This window comes from Silurus aristotelis (genome assembly GCF_946808225.1).
Source record: "Silurus aristotelis genome assembly, chromosome: 23".
Classification (NCBI taxonomy): domain Eukaryota; kingdom Metazoa; phylum Chordata; class Actinopteri; order Siluriformes; family Siluridae; genus Silurus; species Silurus aristotelis.
Window position 1 is genome coordinate 4,683,159 of NC_139596.1, and position 15,172 is coordinate 4,698,330.

Consider the following 15,172-nt stretch of genomic DNA (forward strand, 5'->3'; position numbering starts at 1 on the left):
TTACAGGCACGATATAACGAAGGTAAGATTGAACTGGTTTACCTCAGAGATAAACACCTGTGGAAAACTGAACATAAAAAAATGTGAAAATAACGACTTTTTAAACCATTTTCACCCGTGTTTTCTCCATATAGTGTCCTCATGATAACAGGAGGGTGAAACAGTAAAAGCACTGTGGAGTAATCTTTCTCTTTACCAGCTTTTATAACGTGTTATAACCACCAGCTCTCGGCTCCGAGGCTTCACGCATGCGCATAGACACCACAAACTGAGATGAGTTTGACTTGAAGCTGTGCAGTGCAGACCGACAAATTCGAGAGCAGACAAATTCGTGTTCTTCCGAATCGCTTTCAGGGTATTTTTATGTCAAGCAAGCTTCGGGTTTGTGCAGTCAAGTCGAACACTTGCTGTGTTAGCTCCACTAAGGCTTTTTAAAGACAAAACATCGTTATAAGTAAGTAACTTAAACTAATGTTACAGTGGTCAGTTCAAATTCACGGTCTAAAGCAGGGGTCACCAACATGGTGCCCCCAAGGACCACATGAGTAGCCCACGGGCCTTTTCTAAAAAAATAGCTGTTTCCTACTTTGTTAAATTATTGTTGATAATTATTATGATAAATCATTAACATGATCAGTGTCTTCACATAGATGAATATCATTAATTATGAATAATAACATATAATTAAAGGTAAATTGAGCAAATGTGTTATTTCAAATCAAACTGAAAACGGTGTGTATCAAACTGGTAGCCCTTCACATTAATCGGTACCCAAGAAGTAGCTCTCAGTTTCAAAAAGGTTGGTGACCCCTGGTCTAAAGTGCAATTAACTTTCTGGGCCACCGTGATTTTAGGTGTGACAACTTTCAGCTGATCAGAATAAATATGAACAATGGTTCTAATCACTGGCTTTTGGCAATGGCCAAATATCCGTTTAAGAGTCAAGTTCAGACGAAAGGTTGATATTTTTATTGTTACATTCATAAGTTTTGGATTCCATGACTGGTTTCCATGACTGGATTCCATGACTTAATAACATAAGTTATCAATGTGCGAGGCAGAGGTGGGAACAATTCACTGATGAGATTCTAGGATATGTCTTAATTATATTGATGCATGATTTTTTTTAGATGCTTCTGTGAATGGTAGTATTTTAAAATGTACTAAATTGCCTTTTTTGTCTTTTCTTTCTTTACTGTTTTGTAGGTGTGCAGCTGAGGAATCTGCATAGACCCAACAGTGAACTATTTTACTCAATAATTCTGTTATTCCTGTTTCTCTTTTTATTTAAATTAATTTTAATTAAATGTGATTTACACACTCTGAGTTAAAGTCAATTATTTTTCACAGTTCAAATACTCAACCATGTAATTTTAAACATAGAGCAGCACATAAAATCAACTAATATTAGTTCTATGTTTGATCAGGCACAGTTTGACAGTGGATTTTCCATAGTAGCACATTAAGTTCACCCACAGAAATCAATGATAAAATTAACAAATGGGACCCAAATCTCACCCACTGTGGTCCCACAACAACCCCATAAACGGGCCATTTGTGGGTTGACCCATGATTAAGTCATGTGGGCCTCATAAGGGTCCTTTTTGTAGCCCACTTTTTTTCTCCATTTTTAACACCTATTTGGGACCCAAATGGGCCCATGTAAAGAACATCTATACGGGTCCCACTTAGCGCCCACCATGGACCCATCAATGGCCCCTCTGGGCAAACACACATGGGGCCCATGTGGAGCCAATGGACAAAGTTCTCTGAGCCCCATTTGGGTTGCCCATGCAGGGCCCAAGTGACAGCCTATCAAAAACCCGCATGGGGCCCACATGAAAATGTTGGCTGGGGTAAAACATCCAGACATTCGCTGTTATAGTGAAATTTGGCCACAATGGCTCATGGTCGTTCACCGGGTTTTGGTATAGGCTGTAGAGTGCGATGTGACCTGTCCAGAAACGGCTCCTACTCCAGACTCAGTGCCTCCTTCAACAGCGTGGCAACACTCGCGACAGTGGAGCTATTGGGACCCTCAGGAACACCAATTATCCGGACATTATTGCGCGGTGATCTAGCTTCCAGATCATCGCATTTGGTCTCCAGCTTATTGAACTCAGCAGTAAGACGGTGTATGTCTCGTTTCATTACATCGATATAATCAGTGCAAACAGAAAGTGAGCGCTCTATCTCAACTACGGTGCCCTTTCATTCCCGCACCGCAGACTCAGCTCTATCGCTGGACAGCTGAGCCTTCACCGCCTGCAGCTCCGACCTTATTGTCAGTAAATCGTTTCCCAAAGTACGTTCCAATGCACGTAGCTGGGCCCTAAATACCGCGATGATTTCAGACTTCAGAGAGGACAGCAGCTCCGACTTTATTGAGTCAATATCCTTCTTAGAAGCTGCCTGTGAAACGAGGGGCCCTTCACACGGAGGTGAATCACGAGAAGGCGAGACCGCAACTGTTGCACCAGGCCGCAGCTGTGACTGAGTTGTGCTACGGGTCTTAGAAGTTTTACCAGACATCATACCTACCTCTAGATTTAAATATACAAACAACGAGGGTAAACTGAGGGATTGAGAGCAAAAATAAAAGTGAAAAGCTCGAAATAATAACAATTATAACAATAATCCACCGGAGCCCTCTAACACCACGTCCTACTCCATGACAAGATCGATTACGCCCCCAAACCATGGTTATATTGTAAGTTTCTTGCTTACAAATTGCACTTTTTTACTGTTTTTCATTAAATGATGCTTATGAATATGACAATTCATATCTTGTCATACTATCTCATTTTTTATGAAAATGTCATCTTTTTGTTAAAAACATGATTTGCATGGTCACTTTTTTGTTTTTGATTCAGTTATGGCTCTTTTTTAAAGGTTTTCCATGATCATATGATTTAAATTTTTACAATTACTTATAATTTTATGGTTAAGGTTAACGTTTTTATGAAATTATGATTATGAATATGAAATTATATATTTTAATAAAAACAATCCATCTTTTATTAAAAAAAGGTAATTAATTTCAAACCATTGTTTTTCATATCACCTTTTGCGTAAAAATATTGCACTTGTGATAGTTTTTAGTTAAATTATGCTAATAAATATGAAAAGTCATATTTTTCACAATACATTTCAAAAACTATTGTCATATCACATTTCTTTATTAAATTATTTCACTTTTTTAACAGTTTTCCATTAAATTATTCCTATGTATATCAAAACTTCATACTTCATATTTTTGCCAAACATGACTATCATGAATTCTTTTCCAATCACTTATTGCACTTTTTTAAACTGTTTTTCATGAAAATATGCTTCTGTATATGAAAATAAAAATTTTACTAATTAATTGCATATTTATGTAAAATGTCATATTTTTGTCAAACCATGGTTTGTCATGTGAAAGTTTTTAGTTTATGTTTTGCACTTTTTAATGGTTTTTAATTACGAACCCAGCCATTAGGGGGGCACAAGCCAGTGTACTCTTAGTGCCGGTCCCAAGCCCGGGTAAATAGGGAGGGTGATGATCGTGAAGGTGGAAGTTGAAGGGATGATGATAAATGTCATCAGTGCCTATGCTCCACAAGTTGGCTGTGAGATGGAGGAGAAGGAAAGATTCTGGAGTGAATTAGATGAAGTGGTAGATTGTGTACCTAGGAAAGAACGATTGGTGATTGGGGCAGACTTTAATGGGCATGTAGGTGAAGGGAACAGAGGTGATGAGGAGGTGATGGGTAGGTATGGTTTTAAGGAGAGAAATGTGGAAGGGCAGATGGTGGTAGATTTTGCTAAAAGGATGGAAATGGCAGTGGTGAACACGTATTTTAAGAAGAAGGAGGATCATAGGGTGACGTATAAGAGTGGATGAAGGTGCACACAGGTGGATAATCTTCTGTGTAGGAGATGCAACCTGAAGGAGATTGGAGAATGTAAGGTGTTGGCAGGGGACAGTGTAGCTAGACAGCATCGGATGGTGGTCTGTAGGATGGTTTTGGAGGCGAAGAAGAAGAGGAGGAAAGTAAGGTTTGAAAGAAGAATAAGATGGTGGAAACTGAAGGAGGATGAGTGTAGTGTGAGGTTCAGGGAAGAGGTCAGACAGGGGCTTCGTGGTGGTGAAGAGGTGCCGGATGATTGGGCAACTACTGCAGGAGTGATGAGGGAGGCAGCTAGAAAAGTACTTGGTGTGACATCTGGAAATAGAAAGCAAGACAGGGAGACATAGTGGTGGAATGAGAAAGTGCAGGAGAGCATTAGGGGAAAGAGGTTGGCAAAACAGAAGTGGGATCGACAGAGTGATGAGAAAAGTAGGCAGGAGTACAAGGAGATGCGGCAGCAGGTAAAAAGGGATGTGGCGAAAGCCAAGGAAAAGGCATATGAGGAACTGTATAAGAGGTTGGACACTAAGGAAGGAGAAAAGGATTTATACCGATTGGCCAGGCAGAGGGACCGAGCTGGAAAGGATGTACTGCAAGTTAGAGCAATAAAGGATGGAGAGGGAAATGTGTTGACTAGTGAGGAGAGTGTGTTGAGAAGATGGAGGGAGTATTTTGAGCAGCTGATGAATGAGGAAAATCAGAGAGAGAGAAGGTTGGAGGATGTGGAGTTGGTGAAGCAGGATGTAGATAGGATTAGTAAGGAGGAAGTGAGAGCAGCGATTAAGAGGATGAAGAATGGAAAGTCGGTTGGACCAGATGACATACCGGTAGACGCGTGGAGATGTTTAGGAGAGATGGCAGTGGAGTTTTTAACCAGATTGTTTGACAGGATTCTGGAAGGGGAGAGGATGCCTGAGGAATGGAGAAGGAGTGTGCTGGCACCGATCTTTAAACATAAGGGAGATGTGCAGACCTGCAGTAACTACAGGGGAATTAAGTTGATCAGTCACACCATGAAGTTATGGAAAAGAGTTGTGGAAGCCAGGCTGAGAGAAGAGGTGACCATCTGTGAGCAACAGTATGGTTTCATGCCGAGGAAGAGCACAACAGATGCCTTATTTGCTTTGAGGATGTTGATGGAGAAGTATAGAGAAGGACAGAAGGAGCTGCATTGTGTATTTGTGGATTTAGAGAAAGCGTACGACAGGGTGCCGAGAGAGGAGTTGTGGTATTGTATGAGGAAGTCAGGTGTGTCAGAGAAGTATGTGAGGGTGGTGCAGGACATGTATGAGGACAGTGTGATGGCAGTAAAGTGTGCAGTAGGTACGACAGACTGGTTCAGGGTGAAGGTTGGACTGCATCAAGGATCGGCCCTGAGCCCTTTCCTGTTTGCAGTGGTGATGGACAGGTTGACGGACGAGGTCAGACAGGAGTCTCCCTGGACTATGATGTTTGCAGATGATATTGTGATTTGTGGCGAGAGTAGAGAGCAGGTTGAGAAGAGCCTGGAGAGGTGGAGATATGCGCTGGAGAGAAGGGGAATGAAAGTCAGTAGGAGTAAGACAGAGTACATGTGTGTGAATGAGAGGGAGAGCAGTGGAGTGATGCGGTTGCAGGGAGAAGAGTTGGAGAAGGTGGAGGAGTTCAGGTACCTGGGGTCAACAGTGCAAAGTAATGGAGAGTGTGTTAGAGAAGTAAAGAAAAGAGTGCAGGCAGGGTGGAGTGGGTGGAGAAGAGTGACAGGAGTGATTTGTGATAGAAGGGTATCTGCAAGAATGAAAGGGAAAGTTTATAGGACTGTGGTGAGACCTGCGATGTTGTATGGATTAGAGACAGTGGCATTGAGTAAAAGACAGGAGGTGGAGCTGGAGGTAGCAGAGCTGAAGATGTTGAGGTTTTCGTTGGGAGTGACGAGGATGGACAAGATTAAAAATGAGTTTATTAGAGGGACAGCACATGTAGGATGTTTTGGTGACAAGGTGAGGGAGGCGAGATTAAGATGGTTTGGACATGTGCAGAGAAGGGACATGAATTATATTGGTAGAAAAATGCTGAAGATGGAGCCACCAGGTAGGAGGAAAAGAGGAAGGCCAAGGAGGAGGTTCATGGATGTGGTGAGGGAAGACATGCAGGTAGTTGGTGTGAAAGAGGCAGATATAGAGGACAGGGTGGTATGGAGACGGATGATCCGCTGTGGCGACCCCTAATGGGAGCAGCCGAAAGAAGAAGAAGAAGAATGGTTTTTAATTACATTATGCTTATGAATATAAAAATTTATATTTTCACAATAACTCATATTTTTATGAAAAAGTTAATATTTTTTATGAAATTATGGTTTTGAATATGAAATGTAATATATTTTTTTTTTTAATAAAAGAAAGTCAGATTTGTTTCAATCCATTGTTTGTCACAACAGTTGTTGTGATGAACATTTGCACATTTGTTAGATTTTTATCATGCCCAAACGAAACGTAATTATTATCGAAAGCTGTTTCCTGTTTGGTAAATAAATTCCTAATCTTCTTAAAAAACTTTGTCAGCAGTTATTTCATGTTCTCTAAGACATCATGAGACAATTGTTTCTCAGTGCTTTTCAATATGTCTATAAGCAGTATTATCAGGTGTACATAGCAGTTTCTTCTCTCTGAATGATGTGTTCAAAGAGAATAAGGAAAATTCAAAATGTAATTACAACTATGCACATATTGTTGTAGAATTATAAAAGCTATTGTTATAATTGTTATAGAAGCTAAACATAGCAGTCGAGTGAGTCAGATCACTGACTCACTCAGTGGCCCCCTTTCTACTTTAAAGAAAGGATCTATTTATGGGCTCTCAACTATTTCAGTCCTGAATACTCACTTAGGTAGGTTTCTTAGGCCAACAGACCAATTAGTGCACAGATTAAGGGGGTGCTGTTTTGATCCTGCTTGCGTGTATCCACTGTGGGTGATAATCAGTTAGATAATTACAGCTAGAACAGTTTCTGTGGCGGAGGAAGAACTAATGAGACATCAGCAATAATAGAATTCAAATTTTCAACTAGGGCATGTAGTATCTTAAATGTATACTATCTTAAATGTGTAATATCAAAAGGCCTAAATTTATATTATTCTGCAATGGTGACATTCCTGGAGAGGCCAAAGTTAATTACTGAACCGCCTGGACAGATGGTTCTCTTTAAGCAAAAGTGTAGGAATAGACTTTAATGTTATCTCAAGGCTGGTGGGAGATACGCGCTATGTTCTTAAAACAAATATGGAATGTGGTCTAGGATGTATATCTTCTTGGGAGGCGACCTCTGACCGGTTCACCATATACTAGGAGGTACAGGAAAACAGGATGCGCTTCATGTTTTATGATCTGGGAATGTAAGCCCTGGTACATCTGGAACACTTTAGTTTGGACAAAGGCAGGCTTCTCTTTACGTTCAACATTATTGCACAGTAAGCTCATATGCATCTCATTTACATTAAGAGGTGGACCCAGAAAACGGGCAAGCATTTAATGTGTGTGTAAGCATGGATCTGGAGTCAGACTTTGAATATTTACGAAATACTGTGTCTAAGAAGAGTCCTTCCAGCCGACAACTGCACCTCACCAAGACGACAAATATACAACAGACAGAAACGTAGTCGTCCACAATCACTTCCAGGTTACCTAAGACAGAAATGCCAGTGCGTCCCCTGACCCATGGAGTCGGGAAAGGCCGGCCCATTAGAATTTCAAAAGATGACAGTTTAGTAGTTGAAGATGGAACTTCTCATTTCTCATTTCTGCATTCTCATTTCTGTGAGTACTGCCAGGAGAACAACAGTCCAATTTCACCTGTTTCAATGCAGGCTTCACCAACACTATTAAAGCTAGTTTAGGCAGAGCAGTCATCTACATCTCTAATGATATCAGCAGAATCTAATTTTACATTGTTTAGAAGCCCATTACTTTATGTCCTTTTCAGTAGGCTGACTCTGAAGTATTTTTTAGGTCAATATCTGGTATATTGGAGATATGTGTCATCATTGGGATCTCAGGATTTGTATGTACTGTGTCCAAATTTACTGGTTGTTTGCTGATTTACCCAAATGACGATGGGTTCCACTTTTGAGTCTGGTTTCTCTCAAGGTTTCTTACTCATAACATCTAAGGGAGTTTTTTCTTGCCACAGTCTCAATCAGGGATAAATGCACACCATTCACCTTGACTGTTGATTTCTGTAAAGCTGCTTTGAGACAATGTCTGTTGTGAAAAGCGCTATACAAATAAACTTGACTTGATTTGACTTGACTTGACTTGACTTGACTTGACTTGACTTCCTTGGCTACTTTATCCGCTAACAAATTTCCTCCGAATCACCTGCGGCATGTCCTTTAAACTTAACTATGGCCACTTTGGCAGGGAGTTGAACAGCATTTAAGAGGTCGCCTATGAGATTAAAATGTGCTATAGGCTTTCCATCAGCTGTTTTAAAGTGTCTTTGCTTTCGTGTTTAGGCAAAATCATGCACAACACCATAAGCATACTTAGAATCAGTGTATATAGTCACTACTTTACCTTCAGACATCTGACATGCACTTGTAAGTGCCACCAACTCTGCAGCTTGTGCAGATGTGTATGGTAATGATTTAGCTTTTACTGTTTCATCAGGTAATCTTACAACCGCATATCCACATAAATACACATCAGAGGGTTTGAACATGATCTATCTACATATAGGAAATTTGTATTCAAAACCATCTAAGTCAATAAAGTCTAGCAGATAACGCAGCGCTACTACAGCTGAATGCGGCTGAGAAGAAGGCTTAATGGTTTAGTTTTCTGTCACCAAGAGCATAATTTCATAACCAGATCTACATCGTGCTGTCATATCTAGTGTGTTGAGGTTATGTAAAATAGCTGTTACCTGATGTGAGGTGTACAGTATTAAAGGATGTGACAGCACCATTTTCTCAGCATCGCAGTCAGGTCCATCAGAGCCGCAGCCACTGTACTCGGTCCTGTGATATCTTACGTTGGCCTTCTGAGATCACATAGCCCAGATATAAGACCTTTCGCATCACCCACTGTTCGCTTCACCCAAAATCCGTTAAAAGTGCAAAAATTCAATGCAAAACGTGATGACAAAGAATGGTTTAAAAATATTATTTATTTTAATTTAAATGTGATTGTTTTTATTAAAATATTACATTTCATGTTCATAATCATAATTTCATGAAAATATATTAAAGTATTGTGAGACTTTTGCTTGATCCTGACCAAAAGGTCGGCCCTCCCCGAGAACACAGCATGGATGCCCGAGAGTGCAGGGTCTGTGCCGTGTAGGTGCCCGAGGCAACAAGAACATCAAAGGAACTCTTTACGACAAAACACGTTTCCTCCAGGACTCACGGCAGGGGACCAAGACCCCACAACACCCCTCTCGAGAACCAGATCTTTATCTGGAATACAGTAGGCTCCCCGGAGAGCTACCCTTGGTCTTCAAACACCACATCTCCATACAAATGGTAGATCTGAGAGAGCGGGCGCTTAAGCGTGTAGTCCAACCTCTGGCAGCGACCAATACTGATTCACTTATGACCGTTGACCAGTATATTAATTATAGGGCCCATACTAGGATCATGTGCGACTATGAGAACCGAATGAACGAGTGTAATGCCAGAGTTTAATCAGAATAACTAAACAAACATCCATCAAAATTATACTATTAGTAAAATAACAACCTATGCAAATATTCATTATGTTTTATCTAATTGGAGTCAGATAAGAGGTCAATAACCAAAATGAAGAAATACATTAATCCAAATCTTATTATCTAATGTGAAAGGAAAGACTAGAACACGCAAGAATCCTTCGCCACGCCTCTGGAAACCTCAGTTGGACCAGTGGGTGGTTCCCCACCTTACAAAGTTGGTGACCCCGACGTGATCTCTCTACCTGCACAGGCGAGTGACGTCTTTTCGACGCGACTATTCAGTTTGAATTCCCACAGAAGATATGAGGTTTGATCTTCTCCTTCCCTGTTTACAGCTGCTGTGGTAAGTTCGTTCCTTTTTGCGTATTAGAAGTGTTGAGGGAAAGTTTTGCACACCCAAATAGACACATAAATTAGAACAGGCCGGTACGCCCATTGTTAGACCAGAGACCGTAGAAATCCGGTGGGCCCTAAGAATTTAGAAGAAACATGGATTCTCAGGGACATTATAGAAGCAGTATAGAGGCAGAAATCATGAAAACAGCCACGTTAAAGCTAAAAAAGACCCTTGTTCTGTAAAAAGAGAAGGGACTAAATCTCACATGGAGCAATAATGAAATCGTATCCTAGTATTCTGCCAAGGGCCGTAAACTGGAAATGAAATACATCATTCCAGAGGCCCTCCAGAAACCAGTGATTAAATTATACCATGATTATGCACATGTATCAGCTCTCAAAACACAACAGCTGATACAAAAAAACTTCTGGTGGCCAAAAATGGCATCAGACATTGAGAGATGGTGCGACCCATGGTATGTGCCATGGTATGTGCCACCATCAACCAGGGTAGAACTGGACGTACAATCTTGTGTCGCCCAGAACCACCCAAAGGACCATGGGAATTCTTACAGCTAGATTTTATTGGTCCATTACCCACTGCCAAGGGGGGATATCGTTATTGTCTCGTCATAATTGATAAATTCTCTAAATGGGTAGACGCAATTCCAACTCGCAACAACAGCGCACGCCCCATGGCACGAGCAGAGGTGGCAAAAGTACACACATCCATTACTTAAGTAGAAGTACAGATTTAAAATACTCGGGTAAAAGTTGAAGTACTGATTATACCTTTTTACTTAAGTGAAAGTAAAGAAGTCTTGGCTCCGACATGTACTTAAGTAAAAAGTAGTTATTACTTCTACCTGTTTTAGCTGTTAACTGGACCTCACATCATATTAATATTAGATAGATAGATAGATAGATAGATAGATAGATAGATAGATAGATAGATAGATAGATAGATAGATAGATAGATAGATAGATAGATAGATAGATAGATAGATAGATAGATGGGAGTAAATTTCATTTAACAGTAGGGGGGACAATAAATATAAAATTTCTCATGAGCAATTTTTGAAGGGGGACACAAATAATACAGTCAAATTGAACTTATAAAGACACAGTGTCCCCACAGTGAAACACTTTGCTTTTATTATTGTAGCATGTAGCATTGAGCATGTCATTATGATTATTTTAAGTTTAAGTTTTTCTCAGGTTCAATGACAAAGCAAAACAAGGAATTAAGAAGACACTTAAGAACAGAATAGAAACTGATTATAAAAATACAATGGGGTCAGTTCAGATGTAGCACAGCGCTCATTTAGTAAATGCACAGATAAACAATATGCTAATTGTGGCCGTTAATGTTAAATTAACATTATGTCAAGTCGTCCCAAATAAAACACTGCATGGGAAACGGCTTTGGTATGTTAGTGTCAGTGCACTATGCTACAAGCTATTGTAAACAAGCTAACGTTCACTAGATAAGTCATATTTTAATCGCTAATAGAGCAGATTCATGGAAAATTACATCGCTAATCAGCATTTTTGCCGCAACTAATTTATGAATGAGTCTGCATCAACTAGATTAAAGAGAATCGCTTTCTTTAAAGTGAATAAAATACCCTAGTTAATGGAGCTGAACATTAATTGAGCCGCAGACACACACCTGACTCGTGTGTGTAGAGTAGGTGAGATGAACACACACCTGACTCGTGTGTGTAGAGTAGGTGAGATGAACACACACCTGACTTGTGTGTGTAGAGTAGGTGAGATGAACACACACCTGACTTGTGTGTGTAGAGTAGGTGAGATGAACACACACCTGACTTGTGTGTGTAGAGTAGGTGAGATGAACACACACCTGACTTGTGTGTGTAGAGTAGGTGAGATGAACTGGGAAAGCAGGCAGTGGGTCAAACCACTGTGAGGAAGCGGAGGGGGGGGACTGTTTCTAAATGCATTATTGCGTTGTTTTTTTTCTACTTACACAATTATATAGGTATACATAGATATATTGTTTACAATAGAGAGTGCGATATTTTTCAGATAATTTTTTTTGGGGGGGGCACAACCCTCGGATGGGGGGGACATGTCCCCTCCGTCCCCCCCGGGATTTACGCCCATGTTGTTACCTAATGAATGTATTTCAGCGGATTGAAAAAGACGCGCAGTAACAGGAAATCGGTTGTTCGGCTGAAATTAGCGCGCAGTGAAAAGAGAAATTTAATATTTCACCAAATCAATGGATTAAAACTAAAGTAACGAGCCTGTTTCGAAAATGTAAGAAGTAAAAAGTACAGATATTTGTGTAAAAATGTAATGAGTAAAAGTAAAAAGTAGTCTGAAAAATAAATAGTGGAGTAAAGTACTGATACCAGAAAAATCCACTTAAGTACAGTAACGAAGTATTTGTACTCCGTTACTTCCCACCTCTGGGCATGAGTAATGGCAAATCAAATCCTCCCAATCTGGGAAACACCAACTCAGATTGAGTCTGACCAAGGAACACACTTCACAGGTCAGATAATGAAACAGATATGTGAAATGCTACATATCAAACAAAGATTTCACGTTCCATACAGGCCGCAAAGCTCAGGTATGGTGGAACGTGCAAATCGCTCGATAAAAGAAAGCATCTCCAAACAAATAATGCAACATCAAAACAGGTGGACTGATGCACTGCCAACAGTTCTGACAGTCTTGGGAGCAACCCCATCCAAAGCCACAGGCATCAGCCCGTTTGAACTCATGACAGGCAGAGTCATGAAACTACCCATAGACCCAGAAATCACCCCAGCAGATCTGGGACCCCTTGTGATTGCAAAACAACAGACTGTGCTAACACAATTACAACAAAGACTGGCAGTGTTACAAACACAAACCACCTTAAAACTGCGACAGTCGGACCTAATGAATGATGCACAATTTAACCCAACCTCTGAGATCAAATTTACCGAGGGTGATATAATCATGATACGGGTGTTTATAAAACAGGGTCCATTCACACCCAGATGGCATGGACCACATGAGATAAAAGCTTTATGCAATAGCTGTGTGGCCATAATTGTCAAGGGGAAGTTGAAATGGTACCACATGTCCCAGTGCAAAATCTTCAAAGGTTCTGCTAATCAATAATTATTAAAGTTTCTCTCTGTTTCATCTCCTAGGTTGACTGCAGCAATTCCATGGAGACCAGACAAGAGGAAAGTTTCTGGACCCACTTGCATTAAGCTGGGTCAAAGGGTTTCACTCACACACACACTGGAATGTGGGAGATGGGTATGGAAATACACTAAGAGGTCATCCACATGTTTCAGTACACTTTCAACCAGAGAACTAGTCACGTGGCCTCCCAGAGTAGTACCGGAACCAAATTGCGCAACTAAAATTTGCTGTAAAGTAGGCTCCAACCATCTCCCTATAGTAAACATTTCAGGTGACACACCGGCACGCACATCTTTTCACAACATAACGGCCTGGTATCAACTTAAAGCAGAACCAGGAGCAAAAATTGGGTGGATGCGCACTCTCTATGAAAAAAAATCAACAATGGATTAGATCCTAAAATCTGTTATTTAATCAAAGATTTAGAGCCCGCAATATATAGGTGTACACACACTGAGACAATCAACACTACGCATATGAGTTATACCGAAAATAAATTCAAAAAAGTCTTTGTCTGGACTAGCTGGAGAGAAGGCATGTATTGCGTGGGAAAATGTGTCAATGACCCAGATAATTACACCGGGCCACAGAATTGCTCATAAATAATGAAACATTGTTTTAATTTAACCCCTTGTGGATAAAGCAAACCAAAGGAATGTCCAAAACTATATCCTATTCCTCCTGGTGGACTGATTAAAGGGAATATCAACAAGACATTATTTCATGATGTGATAACACATGTATCATACAATATTTCCAACATCCTATCTGCTTATATTAATCACTGTAATAACAATGATAAGACCTATGCATGGCTACAGTCACGAATCGATGATTTAATTTATGACTACAAAAACAGACTTGCCGTGCAAATCTCACCTGCACGCTCAAAACGAGACCTGTTCGGAAACATAGCAGGTCTCTTCGGCTCAGTTAATTCCATTGCTAACAACTACAAAATAACCAAACAATCACAATTTTCAACATGGTTTGCCTACAGGTGGCCACTGGTTTTCAGCATATCACAAATAGCAATGAAAATATTATAAAAGCGGTTCGATCCGAAGCGCAGGCGCTTCTTGCGATCAGCCACACATTATTCAATCAAACCCATACCATTGAACGTGACTTAGCCTGTAGGACATATGCACAAGATCTATTCACTGCTGCTAGACAAGAAATCCTAGATCTTCGCCTGTACAAAACGCCTAGACATGTTTTGAATGACTTCATAGACATCTTAGATCTACATAGGTGGTATGAATCAGAAAAAATGAAAAATTTAAGATATTCTGAGTTACTATCCACCATAATAATGTTTACAGGAAATGAATGTAATGGATGTATTGGGTTTTTCATCAGTTTTCCTTTGATACACCCAGATCAGGTTTTTCCAAATTCCACTACCATATGCTAGATGGGCATGGTAGTGAAGGATCAGGTAATTAAATGGGATCACCTCACTGGATACATGACACAAAAGGGTACTGAGACCTTGTTTACCAGTCGCACATGTTGCCATGAAACACACAATTATGTTATCTGTACATGTAACACTTTGCAACCTTTCTCTTCCAACGACACCAAACTTATTAACGTTCAGTCACTGCATGGTTATTCTGATGTTGTCCAGGTGTCTCACACACAGTGGTGCATTGCCAGTGAAATGAATTCCTTTACCTACAGAGAACTGACCTGCTCTGCTAATCACTCGTTCTGCTTGGAAGTGACAGAGGACTTTTCAATGGGCCAAGTCAACATTTTAGGAAAAATGCCACTGGACACAGAGACCTCACCATGATGGCAGTGCCCTGATCTTCACCTTCACCATGTTCCAGTGCTGTTACTTCAGGCACCTCATCCGATCTACACAAGAATTGCTGCCCTTGCCCTCAGCCCACTGCAGAAACCCGTGTTTCAAAGACTCTAAAAACAAAAAATAAATAAAAAATTGCTTTGTCTGACCCGCAGGTACCCTATTCAAATTTGCCTACGGGGCCAAGTGGGGAAATAACTGTAAGACTTTTGCTTGATCCTGACCAAAAGGTCGGCCCTCCCCGAGAACACAGTATGGATGCCTGAG

General features: G+C 40.5%; 1 pseudogene across 1 annotated transcript; it reads left to right on the forward strand.

The window, feature by feature from the left end:
• Nucleotides 1-13,625: 13,625 nt before the first annotated feature.
• LOC310718619 lies at nt 13,626-14,890 on the forward strand (annotated as a pseudogene). The gene is made up of 2 exons: nt 13,626-13,634; nt 13,743-14,890. The product of its transcript is annotated as an uncharacterized misc_RNA (transcript).
• The last annotated feature ends 282 nt before the right edge of the window (nt 14,891-15,172 follow it).